The sequence below is a fragment of the Triturus cristatus genome, chromosome 4_1 (assembly GCF_964204655.1).
Source record: "Triturus cristatus chromosome 4_1, aTriCri1.1, whole genome shotgun sequence".
Lineage (NCBI taxonomy): Eukaryota > Metazoa > Chordata > Amphibia > Caudata > Salamandridae > Triturus > Triturus cristatus.
In genome coordinates this window covers 607928191-607940697 of record NC_140585.1, presented here as the reverse complement: position 1 = coordinate 607940697, position 12507 = coordinate 607928191, and the positions used below count along the sequence as shown (strand labels likewise).

General features: G+C 50.4%; 1 protein-coding gene across 1 annotated transcript in view; it reads left to right on the top strand.

The window, feature by feature from the left end:
* Nucleotides 1-12507, top strand: part of METTL25 (methyltransferase like 25) — a 580957-nt gene that overhangs the window by 280218 nt on the left and 288232 nt on the right. The window lies entirely within an intron of this gene.

The window sequence follows — 12507 nt, the reverse complement described above, 5'->3', positions numbered from 1 at the left end:
ACTTTGGATACTGGGGAAGTATATAGAAGTCATACCCAAGCCAGAAAGCCCTTGGGCAATCCCATATTTTGTAGTATGGTAAAGAGGTAATCCCACTCGACGGAATCAAAGGCCTTCATGGCGTCCAGAAAGACCACCACTAGGGCCAGCTGCGGGTCAACATTTCGCAGAATGGAGAAGAGAGTGCGAAGATTGTGCAATGTCTCCCTCCCTGGAATTAAGCCAGCCTGATCAGGTAGATCTAACTTCTCCATTAGTAGGCTGAGTCTGTTTGCCAGTACTTTGGCGAGGATTTTCGCATCATTATTAATCAAGGAAAGAGGTCGGTAAGAATCGCACAGATCTGCGGGCTTGCCAGGTTTCAGAAGCAATGTGATAAGGACCTCTCTAAGAGAATCTGGGAGGATCTCGCGTTTCTGCGCCTCTTCATAGACCTCCTTCAATATGGGGATCAATTGGTCAACATATGCTTTTGTAGAAGTCAATAGGAAGGCAATCAGACCCCGGGCCTTCCCCGACTTCATCTGCATGATTGCTGCCCAAATCTCATCGCCTTCGAGGGGTGCGGCCAGAAACTCTCTCTGATCATTTCCTAGCCAGCCAAGAGTAATGTCTTTCAGGAAGGCAGAGAGATCAGGGGGGTGCATCCTGCAAGTGCTGTATAGGTCGGACTAGAATTATACAAATACACCAAGAATATCTTATGATGCACGCCATTGCTATCTTGGATTTCCAATATGTGATTGGAAAAGCGAGGTGTACGAATCTCCATCGCTAGAGCCTTGCGGGGCCGTCCTCCCTCCCCGTACTTTCGGGCTGTACAGTATTTCTCCCTGAAGCGTAATTCCCTCTCAGCTGTATCCTTGTAGTCAGTCAGCTTATCCCTGAACGAAACATTTAGTGTCCCAGTTATATCATGACCCATGTTACCCTCTAATTGCATCAACTCACCCTAAAGTTTTTGTAGGTAGCGTCGTATGTCACGCAGACACCAAAACTCTTAGCAATACAGAAGCCTCTCATCGTAACTTTAAAAGGCCTCCCAGACCACGCCCACCTGTGTGACCGAGCCAACATTTCTCTGAAAAAATTCAGCAATTTCCACACCTAGTTCTGCCCTGAAAGCAGAATCTAATAGCGCATCTGGCATGAGTCTCCAGCTCCTGGGAGAAGAGACCGGGTCCGTTTGGCCAGGTGTTCTACACTGGTTATCCACGGGCCCACCCCACGGAAGACCACCCAGTAGTCCAAGCATGCCCAAGTTGCATGCATTGTTGTATGGTGTGTTTCTTCCAGAGCGTCTGGGTGTACATGTCTCCATGCATTGATGAGGCCATAGCCAGCGAATACATCTGTCAATAAGCCCTGTGTTTTAGTGTAGTGATGCGGAAGGGGGTTGGACCTATCTCAAGAGGGCGAAGTGCCGTGTTAAAGTCTCCACCCCAATGTGCATCAAGCCAACATTCAGGATTCGCCCCCAGAGTGTGGTGAAGAAGTCAGGGTCATCTCATCTGTATTAGGACCATAACAGCAGACAAGTGTGACGGACTGTGATTCTAGCTTGGTCACTAGAGGCAGACAATATTCACCCTTCTCCAGTGGATGATAAGGACAACTCCACAGTGGAAGGAAACGTGGAGAAGAGTGGGGGGTACTTGGCATTGTTCATGTTACAGTCACAGTGTATGCCTTGTCATAACAGTACAAATGTGTCTCTCAGTCTACTTATCTGACTCCCGTACATTGCTCGTCACCCATCTGCAAACGATGGTTAGTGTCTTCTACTCCACAGACCGCGGCTTCGCAGCCACAGATTGAGGAAACTAGAGTTTAAGGGCAGACCAGCAACAGTCTCGCAAACAAAATGATGTCACCTCACATCACTACGTGAGACCACGTCCTGTAAGTGCATCCCTCCGATGTTGGAGATGTAAATCTAGAAGGGTGGACTCTGTCATTCCGGTGTGAAGAGTGCTTTTTGACGCTCTTGAGGAAATCATCCACTTGCTGCACGTTTAGAAAGAAGTGTTGTTTGTCCTGATGTGTGACTCGCAAGCGGGCAGGGTACATGAGAGCATAGTCAATTTGCGCCTTTTGAAGTTTCTGCTTGGCGGGTAGAAACTTAACGACGGGCTTCTTGAACTGCTGCTGTGAAGTCTAGTTAAATAGTAAATTCCACGCCATCGAACTGCAGATTTCTTTTCTCTCTGGCGAGTTTCAGGGCAATGTCACGGTCCCAAAAATTAAGCAAGTGAGCTATGATCGGTCGTGGGTTGCCGCCTGGAGGAGGACGAGGGCCCAGAGAGCTGTGTGCCTGCTCCACTATCAAGTGCGATGAGAATGCTTCGGCACCAAATGTGCTTGTCAGGAGGCGTTCGATGAAATCTTCCATGCGCCTCGTGTTGGTGCTCTCCGGAATCCCTATATCTCGTTTGTTATTGTGCCTGCTGCGCGCTTCCAAATCTTCATTTTTTGCGTCAATGACCTTAAGGAGCTTGTTCATCTGTGTAACCTGTTGCTTCACCTATGTGGTAGTATCTTCATTGTCTGAAATACGTTGTACTGCCTCCTTGATTTTCTCATCATGCTTATCTAGCTTTTGGACTATGAAGTCCAAGAGACTGTTCATGGAGTCCATTTTGCTTGAGATGGAAGAGAGGCATTGCTGCATAGCCAGTAGCAGACTCTTTACATCCTCATCTTGAGTGGCCTTTGAAACCGGTGCATGTTCCACACAGCTGCTGAGTCCCGATCTTCCGAGCCGGTTCGCGTCATGCTCTTTTTGTTTCAAAAGGCAGTTTAGACTGTCTGCCGTCCGCCTTTCCCATCTTGAGGTAGGTGTGAGACGCTGTTGTTGATTCCAGCTGAACAGGGGGCCCAATTAATGCGCCTCGCTGGTGTGGAGTGTAAAAAGGCGTGCAGGGAAACAAGGCTGGACCTAATCCACTCTTGATCAATATGCCAGTAGCTAAACTCCGGCTGTTCATGATATGATAGTAGTGTCAATGCTGTGCCTCACAGTGGAGCTTGCGGTTTCACTTACTGGTCTCGTGATCCGCAACAATATGACCAGCACGGAGAAATCTGGTGTGTTTTTTCACTGCACAATAGGTATAGCGGTGTCAGTTTGTCCATAGGGGCCTATGTATGTGCACCCACGCACCGTTTCAATGCAATGTGCGCACAGTAGTAATGTCTTCACATGCCCAAAACACCCAACATAGGGTGGGGGCTGCAACACTGATCACTGATGCGGTGATGCGCAGCGAGAGGGCCCAGCGCCACGAATTGAGCACCATAGATAAGGTTGCACCATAAAAATAATTCAAATAAAGAGAGAGAAGACATCAGCCCCATGGTATACCCCTGAACTTAAAAGCCTAAAGATTACCTGCAGAAAGGCGAAACGTCTCTGGCGGACAGACTATGACAGTCAAAAGAAAACCTTACATAACCATTCCATCCAAGTATATAAGGAGGCAACAGTGGCTGCCAAAAAACACTTTTTTTGCAGTCAAAATCAAGCACACGGGCAATTCCACCAGAGAACTGTTCAAAACAGTTAACCTGCTGGCTAAGCCCCAGCAAGTTAGTATTTTTAAGCCAGATCAAAGGTTCTGCAATGCCCTTGCGGAGCATTTCCAAGAGAAGGTGAAAGGAATCTACAATAAGTTCTCGAATACCACAAAACCCCTGGACATGATAGCGCCCTCCACACATCTTTCCTGTAAGCTGTCTAGCTTTCAGCTGATGAGCAAAGAGGAGGCTAACAAAATTCTGCTCTCTTTGAAATCAGGGGCACCTACTGATCCTTGTCCACCGTCTTTTATGCATTTAGCAGCAGGTCCGATTTGTGAATACTTGACTCCCATCCTAAATCAAATTATAATGTCTGGATATTATCCCACTACCTGGAAAAGGGCAGCCGTTACCCCTCTTTAAAAAAAAACAAGTTTGGACCCTGGCAATTCCAACAATTATCGCCCCATCGCTGGTCTTCCTTTTGCAGCTAAGGTTCTGGAGAAACACCTGAATAAAATCCTTACAGTCTATCTAGATACAAATGGCCTGTTAGACTCCTCCCAACATGGCTTTCGGCCACGCCATTCGACAGAATCAGCTTTAGTTAAGACAGCTGAAGAGATTCGTAGGGCTGTGGATGGTGGTGGGAAGGCGGTCCTGGTACTCCTTGACCTATCAGCCGTTTTCGACACCGTCAGCCATACGGTTCTGGTGCAGCGGCTGAGGGAGATAGGGATAGGAGGGACCGCTCTGTCTCTTCTGACCTCCTTTTTAGAAAACAGGGAACAGAGGCTGTTTCGGGATGGCATGAAATCTGACAGTTTTCTCCTCCCCTGTGGAGTTCCACAGGGGTCAGCCCTATCTCAAACCCTGTTCAATCTGTATGTGATACCTCTGGCTGACCTTGTCAGGAAACACGGTTTCGCTTTGGTCTCGTATGCTGACGATTTCCAACTTATCATATCTACCACCAACCAGCTCGAAACCATAGCGTGCAGATTTCATTCTTGTCTCACGGAGATCATGTCCTTGATGTGTCAGAATTACTTAAAGATAAATACAGACAAAACAGAGGTGATGGAGTTTGGACCAGGTCCGCCCGTGTTGTACCAATTGTGGTGGCCATCAGAGGTGGGAAAATGTCCATCCCCAGTAGAGAAGGTTAGAAACCTGGGCGTCCTCTTTGACACAAGAACACCATCCGCATCTCGACCACTCCGACGAAACCTTCACCGCCGCCGAACACCTCCACTTCCAGATACACACCGACTCCAAGACCACCCTCAGAGGCACCCTCATCTACAGACCCCCGGGACCACGCACACAATTCAGCGAAGACATCGCAGACTTCATCAGCCCGCACGCCCTTCCCTCCGTTGACTACATCCTCCTAGGGGACCTCAACTTCCACCTGGAGAACAACAATGACAGAAACACCACCACCCTGCTGGACAACCTCGCCAACCTCGGACTCAAGCAACTGGTGAACACCCCCACCCACTACGCCGGCCACACGCTTGACCCCGTCTTCTCATCCAGCAAGCACATCTCCTTCAGCCACTCCAACGGACTCGACTGGACTGACCACAGCTGCGTCCACTTCCGCTTCAGAAGAACCACGACCCACCACCACCCGCAACAGGTTCCTCGCCGGAGCTGGAGCAAGATCACCGCCGAGCAGCTCACCGCCTCCCTCAGCCAGAACCCTCCCACCAGCACAACGGACCCCAACGAAGCAGCCAGCAACCTCACCAAGTGGCTGACCGCCTGCGCCGATGACCTCGAACCACTAAAGAACCCTCCCAGCAGACCCGGCAGCAAGAAAACCCCCTGGTTCACCGACTAACTCAAGGACTCCAAGAAGAACTGCCGCACCCTCGAGAAAGCCTGGCGGCTCGACCAGACCACAGACAACAGGCCTCAAGCACGCCACCCGCAAACACCATCAGCTGATCCGCGCCACCAAGAAGACAGCACTCAAAGAACGACTGGACAACAACGCCCACGACAGCAAGGAACTCTTCAGCATCGTCAAAGAGTTCTCCAACCCCAGCGCCGGAAACAACGACATCACTCCCTCGCAAGACCTCTGCAACTCACTCGCCTCGTTCTTCCACCGCAAGATCGCCGACATACACAACAGCTTCGACGCACAGACCACGCACCCTACCACCGAACCAACGCCCGCCACCACCACCCTCTGCAACTGGACCCCGATCAGCACCGAAGACACCACCCGCACGATGAACACCATCCACTCCGGATCCCCCACCGACCCCTGCCCCCACCACGTCTTCAACAAGGCCGACGCCATCATCGCACCCCATCTCCGGGACATCATCAACACCTCCTTCCACACCGCCACCTTCCCGGAGAGCTGGAAGCACGCCGAGCTTAGCGCTCTCCTGAAGAAGCCAACGGCGGACCCCACCGACCTCAAGAACTACCGTCCCATCTCGCTCCTTCCTTTTCCTGCCAAAGTCATCGAGAAGACCGTCAACAGACAGCTCGCCGCCTTCCTCGAGACGAACGGATCCCTCGACCCCTCACAGTCCGGGTTTCGGGCCAACCACAGCACCGAGACCGCCCTGATCGCAGCCACCGACGACATCAGATCCCTGATCGACAACGGGGAAACAGCGGCCCTCATCCTCCTGGACCTCTCTGCTGCGTTCGACACTGTCTACCACCGCACCCTAGTGCAGCGCCTCAGCAGCATCGGAATCCAAGAGAAGGCACTGGAGTGGATCATCTCGTTCCTCGCCAGAAGAACCCAGAGAGTCCGCCTCCCCCCCGTTCAGATCCGAGGCCACCGAAGTCATCTGCGGCGTACCACAAGGATCATCACTCAGCCCAACCCTCTTCAACGTCTACATGAGCCCCCTCGCAGCCATCGCACGCCAACACAACCTCAACATCATCTCCTACGCCGACGACACCCAACTGATCCTCTCCCTCACCAATGACCCCGCCACCGCCAGAGCCAGCCTACATGAAGGGATGAAAGACGTCGCCGAGTAGATGAAGAACAGCCGGCTGAAACTGAACTCAGACAAGACGGAAGTCCTCATCCTGGGATCATCCCCCTCCGCCTGGGACGATTCCTGGTGGCCCCTGCCCTGGGCACCACTCCCAAACCAACGGACCACGCGTGCAACCTGGGCTTCATCCTGGACTCCTCCCTCTCGATGACCAGACAAGTCAACGCCGTCTCCTCATCATGCTTCAACACCCTGCGCATGCTCCACAAGATCTTCAGATGGATCCCCACAGAAACCAGGAAGACCGTTACCCAGGCACTCGTCACCAGCCGACTGGACTACGGGAACACCCTCTACGCCGGAATCACAGCCAAACTTCAAAAAAGACTCCAACGCATCCAGAACGCCTCCGCACGACTCATCCTGAACATCCCCCGACAAAGCCACATCACCGGACACCTGAGAGACCTGCACTGGCTCCCCGTCAGCAAGAGAATCACGTTCATACTCCTCACCCACGCACACAAGGCTCTCCACGACCTGGGCCCCAAGCACCTCAACGACCGCATGACCTTCTACACGCCCACCCGCCAGCTACGATCGACCAGCCATGCCCTCGCCACCGTACCACGCATCCGCAGAGCCACCGCCGGAGGAAGATCCTTCTCCTACCTGGCAGCCAAGACTTGGAACTCCCTCCCCATCCACCTTCGGCTAACCCAAGACCATCTCTCCTTCAGGAAGCAGCTCAAGACCTGGCTGTTCGAGCAGTAACGTACCCCTCCCCCCCAACGCCTTGAGACCCTTCCGGGTGAGTAGCGCGCTATACAAATGTCATGATTGATTGATTGATTGATTGACAATAAACTCAACTTTGGGGCTCAAGTTCACAGTCTCATGTCCTCGTGCTTTTTCCTCATGAAGATGCTGAGAATTTTTTTTCCTTTTATTCCTCTGGAATTACAAAAAACAGTTATGGTGGCTCTCTTTCTCTCAAAGCTGGACTACTCTAATGCCCTGTTTTTGGGGATTGATAAATTTCAACTGCTAAAACTGCAGTCACTACAGAATGCAGCAGCCAGGCTTTTGTTGGGTCTACGTAGAGGACAGCCCACCTCAGCCGGGATATGATCTCTCCACTGGCTGCCTATAAAACAGCGCATAGAATTCAAGGCGCTTACATATGTACATAAGGCAAACTATGGCGGTGCCACAGAGGATCTGGAAAGATTCTTTGTATCTTACGTCCCATCACGCTTCTTAAGATCGGCTACTCAAGGTCTTGTTAGAGTACCAAAGATCAGAAGAGAAGGCTGGGGCGGCTGGACGATTACATACTGTGCGGCCAGGCTTTGGAACAAGCTGCCTCAGACTATGAGGTTGCAACCTGACCTTCAGATGTTCAGGAAAAATTTAAAAACCAGGCTTTTTGCAACCATATAAGCGTTTGATTTCTGTGTTCCTTGCCACTACATTCTCAGCGCCAAGACGCCTCGGCATTCGAGCGCTTTAGGAACATATAAACATAAACATAGATTGTGGGGCCCAGCAGCTGAATGGCAACAAAGTGTGGTTAAAGCCACATGGTTCACTAGCAGCACAGCAATACAGGCCTAGAATAACGTCCTCAGAGGCAAACCCAAATGTGCCCGTGAGAGTGGGTGCCCCCCTTCTTACCGCAGGGGTGGCGTTCCTCTCAGGGACAGAAGGCGGTGCAGGCCAAGCACCTCAGCACGAAGGGCGTTGCCGAGATCGGAGGCCCTGCGGGGCGCGCTTCTAGCCGGGAGGGCCTCCGCGTGTGTCTGGCAGATAGTGGCAGTAGCACTCCCCCACCGTGACAGTCCAGAACAGCGCTGATGGGATTAGGGGGAGCACAGACACTGGTGGAATATAGGTGTGGTCCAGGAGTAATGTCAATGACGCTCACCTCCTTTCCGAATCTATGCCCCCGCCTATGCACCACGTCGAGTCCTCCAGCCTCGCATGATATGCCGAGCCGGCTGCACTTCCAGTAGTGTCTGTTGCGGCTCCCCGCCCAGGGACACAGGCTGGCGCCCAGCAGTCCTGGAGTATCCGACTCCAATGAAACTCTGCACGAAGCTGGAAAAGATGTTTAGGAGCAGGCGGCAAGCGTTATCGGAAGAGGAGACTCCACTGCAAGCAGGATTATTGCCAAGTGGCAAGAGCCTCACAGGTGTGCGACCATTTTGATTGAGTGTCACCTAGCGCCCCCCAAATTTTTACAAAGTTATTGTGCTGCTTAGGTTATCAATAATCTAATTTCACCATTAAGGCAGATCTTAAAAAGTAAGCAAGTAATAACTTTAAAGCATTTGTTTTAAGCCCATACCTAAGTGCATGTGGAAAATTAAGATTTGAATCCGTCTCGGCCTACAAAATATAGCCTGGCCTACATAGTAAAATATCTCTGGGTTTTATTTCACTGTGAAGGCAAACTAAACCCAATATGTAGGGTGCTCTGTTTTACATATTAGGTCCATGCCCTGTGGGTTTTATAATTGCAAAAGAAACAATCGATGGACGGAATGCTTAACATTGCAAACATTCACCCCTAGTCTCAAAGATCTGGGTTTAATCTATCATATATTTGCTCATCACACCACCTCAGTTTGGACCCAACCATATGCAAATCAGTCTCTGTGCCTCATAGGAACAGTCCAGCCCGAACTGCCAAGCCAGGTCCTCTGGACCGGAAACAAGCATCCTGGGACCGATTTTGGGGCATCACCTGTGGGTTTTATAAGGCACAAATTAGAGGGGACTTCTGAATATGTAAATAAATAGGGGTTTCATACATGACAGAGGCATTTTTCCCACTCACATGTCACTGCAGTATATTTAAACTGCAGGCTAGCCAGAGCACAGTGGTGTTCCTGGCAGAAACATATTTGTGTTATACCTGTGGGTAATGTAAGTAAACACTGCAGCCCACACATGACATTTTAACTTACCATTTAAGGCAGAATTTCCAGTGGACTTATGGAGAAGGTAAGTATGCCAAATAAGGAGTTCTAATATTCAGCCTATGTATTCGTGGGGAAACAGGCAATTTACTGCTGCTTGGCAGTGGTAAAATGCACAGAGTTCTAAAGCCGTCAAATCTAGACATGCAGATATTGGGGAACCACGTAAAAAGGGGTAATTTCTTAAACATTGAATGAGGTAGCTTTTTCTCCTGTCAACTACAGGAGATTCGCAAATCTACCTATGTATATTTGAATCTGCCGTGCTCTGAATAGTTGGCCATCACAAAATATTTTCTGTTGCATCTGCCATTGCTCAACACTGTTCACTGAATACCGTTTTGGGAAAAATAGAGAATAAAGGGATCTTAGGATAATCAAAGCTACAATTTACTGTGTTTTTTTGAAGTAAATACACACACTCTTTCTTCCACTTTCTCCTTCTCCCTGCCTCTGTCTCTCTCCTTTTCTTTGGGGAGGGAGATTGAGAAGGATTGTGCATCATTACCACACTGAAGATCCATAAGTAAAGCAATGTATTACTAATAATACATAACTGCAACCAACTTAAAAAACAAAATACTCATAGACCACAGATTGATCTTTTAACATTTTGTGCAAATTTATGTGAAAGCAATAAAGTGTCTAAGGGATCCCAAAAGTCGCATTTCCCATTCGAAATCAAACTGGAAAGTCTACTCATTTAAACCTGTTCAGTAGTAACTGAGAAAATTAAACAAGAAGAATCTAGGGCTATATTGCCCGTTGGGTCATGAACCAGCACATGAATCTCAGTTTTAAGGTTGTATCATGATTGACAGAGATACTTTTTTTTCCACCAGTTTGAGGTTTAACATTCACCATCTGATGCAAAAGATATCCAAATTATGAGCTATGCTTTTAAGAAAGGGTGCTAACAAAGGCCTGCAAGGCAGATGTTCCAATGTACAAGTGAAAATAATAAAAAAAATAGCTCCAAGGTAGATATTTAATAGGTTTTTCTCTGGGGTCCAGTGCCTCTAATCCCTATGGTTGGACGTTCCTTCCAATCAATCAATCAATCAATCAATCATTCATTTGTAAAGCGCACTACATACCCGCGAGGGTCTCAAGGCGCGGAGGGGGGCTGCTACTGATCGAACAGCCAGGTCTTGAGTGTTCTCCTGAAGGTCAGCAGGTCTTCGGTCTGTCGTAGGCTCAGTGGGAGGGTGTTCCATGTTTTGACGGCGAGGTGGGAGAAAGATCTCCCGCCGGTGTTAGTTCTTCTGATGCGCGAAACGGTGGTTAGTGAGAGGTCGGCGGAGCGTAGCTGGCGGTTGGGGATGTAGAAGGAGAGACGACTGTTGAGGTAGGCGGGGCTGGTCTTGTGGAGTGCCTTGTGTGCGTGGATGAGGAGCTTGAAGGATATCCTCTTGTTGACTGGGAGCCAGTGCAGGTTTCTCAGGTGGGGGTGATGTGGCTGTGGCGAGGTACGTCGAGGATCAGTCGAGCCGAGGCGTTTTGGATGCGTTGCAGTCATTTGATGAGCTTGGCCGGGGCTCCCACGTAGAGGACGTTTCCGTAGTCGAGTCTGCTGCTGACGAGGGCCTGGGTGACTGTCTTTCTTGTATCTGTTGGCATCCATTTGTAGATCTTGCGGAGCATGCGGAGGGTGTTGAAGCAGGAGGAGAAGACGGCGTTGACTTGCTTGGTCATTGAGAGCGTGGAGTCTAGGATGATTCCCAGGTTGTGTGCGTGGTCTGTGAGTGTCGGGGCTGACCCCAGTGCCGTCGGCCACCAGGAGTCGTCCCAGGCAGAAGGGTTGGAGCCGAGGATGAGGACCTCCGTCTTGTCCAAATTCAGCTTCAGGCGGCAGCCCCTCATCCAGTCGGTGACGTCCTTCATTCCTTCGTGGAGGTTGGCTTTGGCGGTGATAGGGTCCTTGGTGAGGGAGAGGATCAGTTGAGTGTCATCGGCGTAGGATAATATGTTGAGGCCGTGCTGTCGGGCGACGTGTGCAAGCGGGGTCATGTAGATGTTGAACAGTGTCGGGCTGAGGGAGGAGCCCTGGGTATGCCGCAGATGATCTTAGAGGCTTCGGATCGGAATGGGGGAGGCGAACGCTCTGGGTTCTGCCTAAGAGGAAGGATGTGGTCCATTCCAGAGCCTTGTCTCGGATCAATGCGGCGTGGAGGCGTGCGCGTAGTGTGCGGTGGCACACGGTATCGAAGGCGGCGGAGAGGTCTAGGAGGATGAGTGCTGCGGTCTCACCATTGTCCAGCAGGGTCCTGATGTCGTCGGTGCAGCGATGAGGGCGGTCTCGTGCTGTGGTTGTTGCGGAACCCTGACTGAGAAGGGTCCAGGATTCTGTTATCTTCGAGGTATCGGGTTAGCTGTTTATTGACAATCTTCTCGAGGACTTTGGCCGGGAACGGGAGCAGAGAGATGGGCCGGAAGTTCTTGAGGTCTCTTGGGTCTGCCTTCCCTCTGTAGTGTAAAGTCGCAGCTAAGGAGATTTTACAAAATAGCAAACCCCTTCAACCTTACCTGCCTACTCACTGTTCTGTTCAACAACCCAATCCCTGTTGCCAAGCCTTCTTGCCACGTGCCATGCCACTTGGCAGCCAGCCCCCCGGCCTTGCTCAAGAGCTGGGATCAATGTGTATGAACCTTTGTGTCTTCCTCCATCTCACCTTACACATGGATTGAGGCATATATTTGTCCTACAACAGGAGGAACAACTAAAAAATGCTATAGGAAAGTATGCCCCACACTGTACAGAAAGAAAACAAGTACCATCCTTCCACCAGCCCAGTGGGTGACTAAAAGGTGCAAGACAAAAAATAAAGCAATTTAAGAACACCCATGGGGTCAACTCTTGTGTGCAAAAATAAGGTTTATGGGAAGATAGGTCTCTAGTTTTACAGAGTGTGTCATTTTGCAGGCCTTGTGCCCAGAGCCAACTGGAATGACCAGAGGCAGTGCCCTGGTGACTTTGATGACCATTGGACTGGTTGCATGGCATGCCGATGGCCACATCT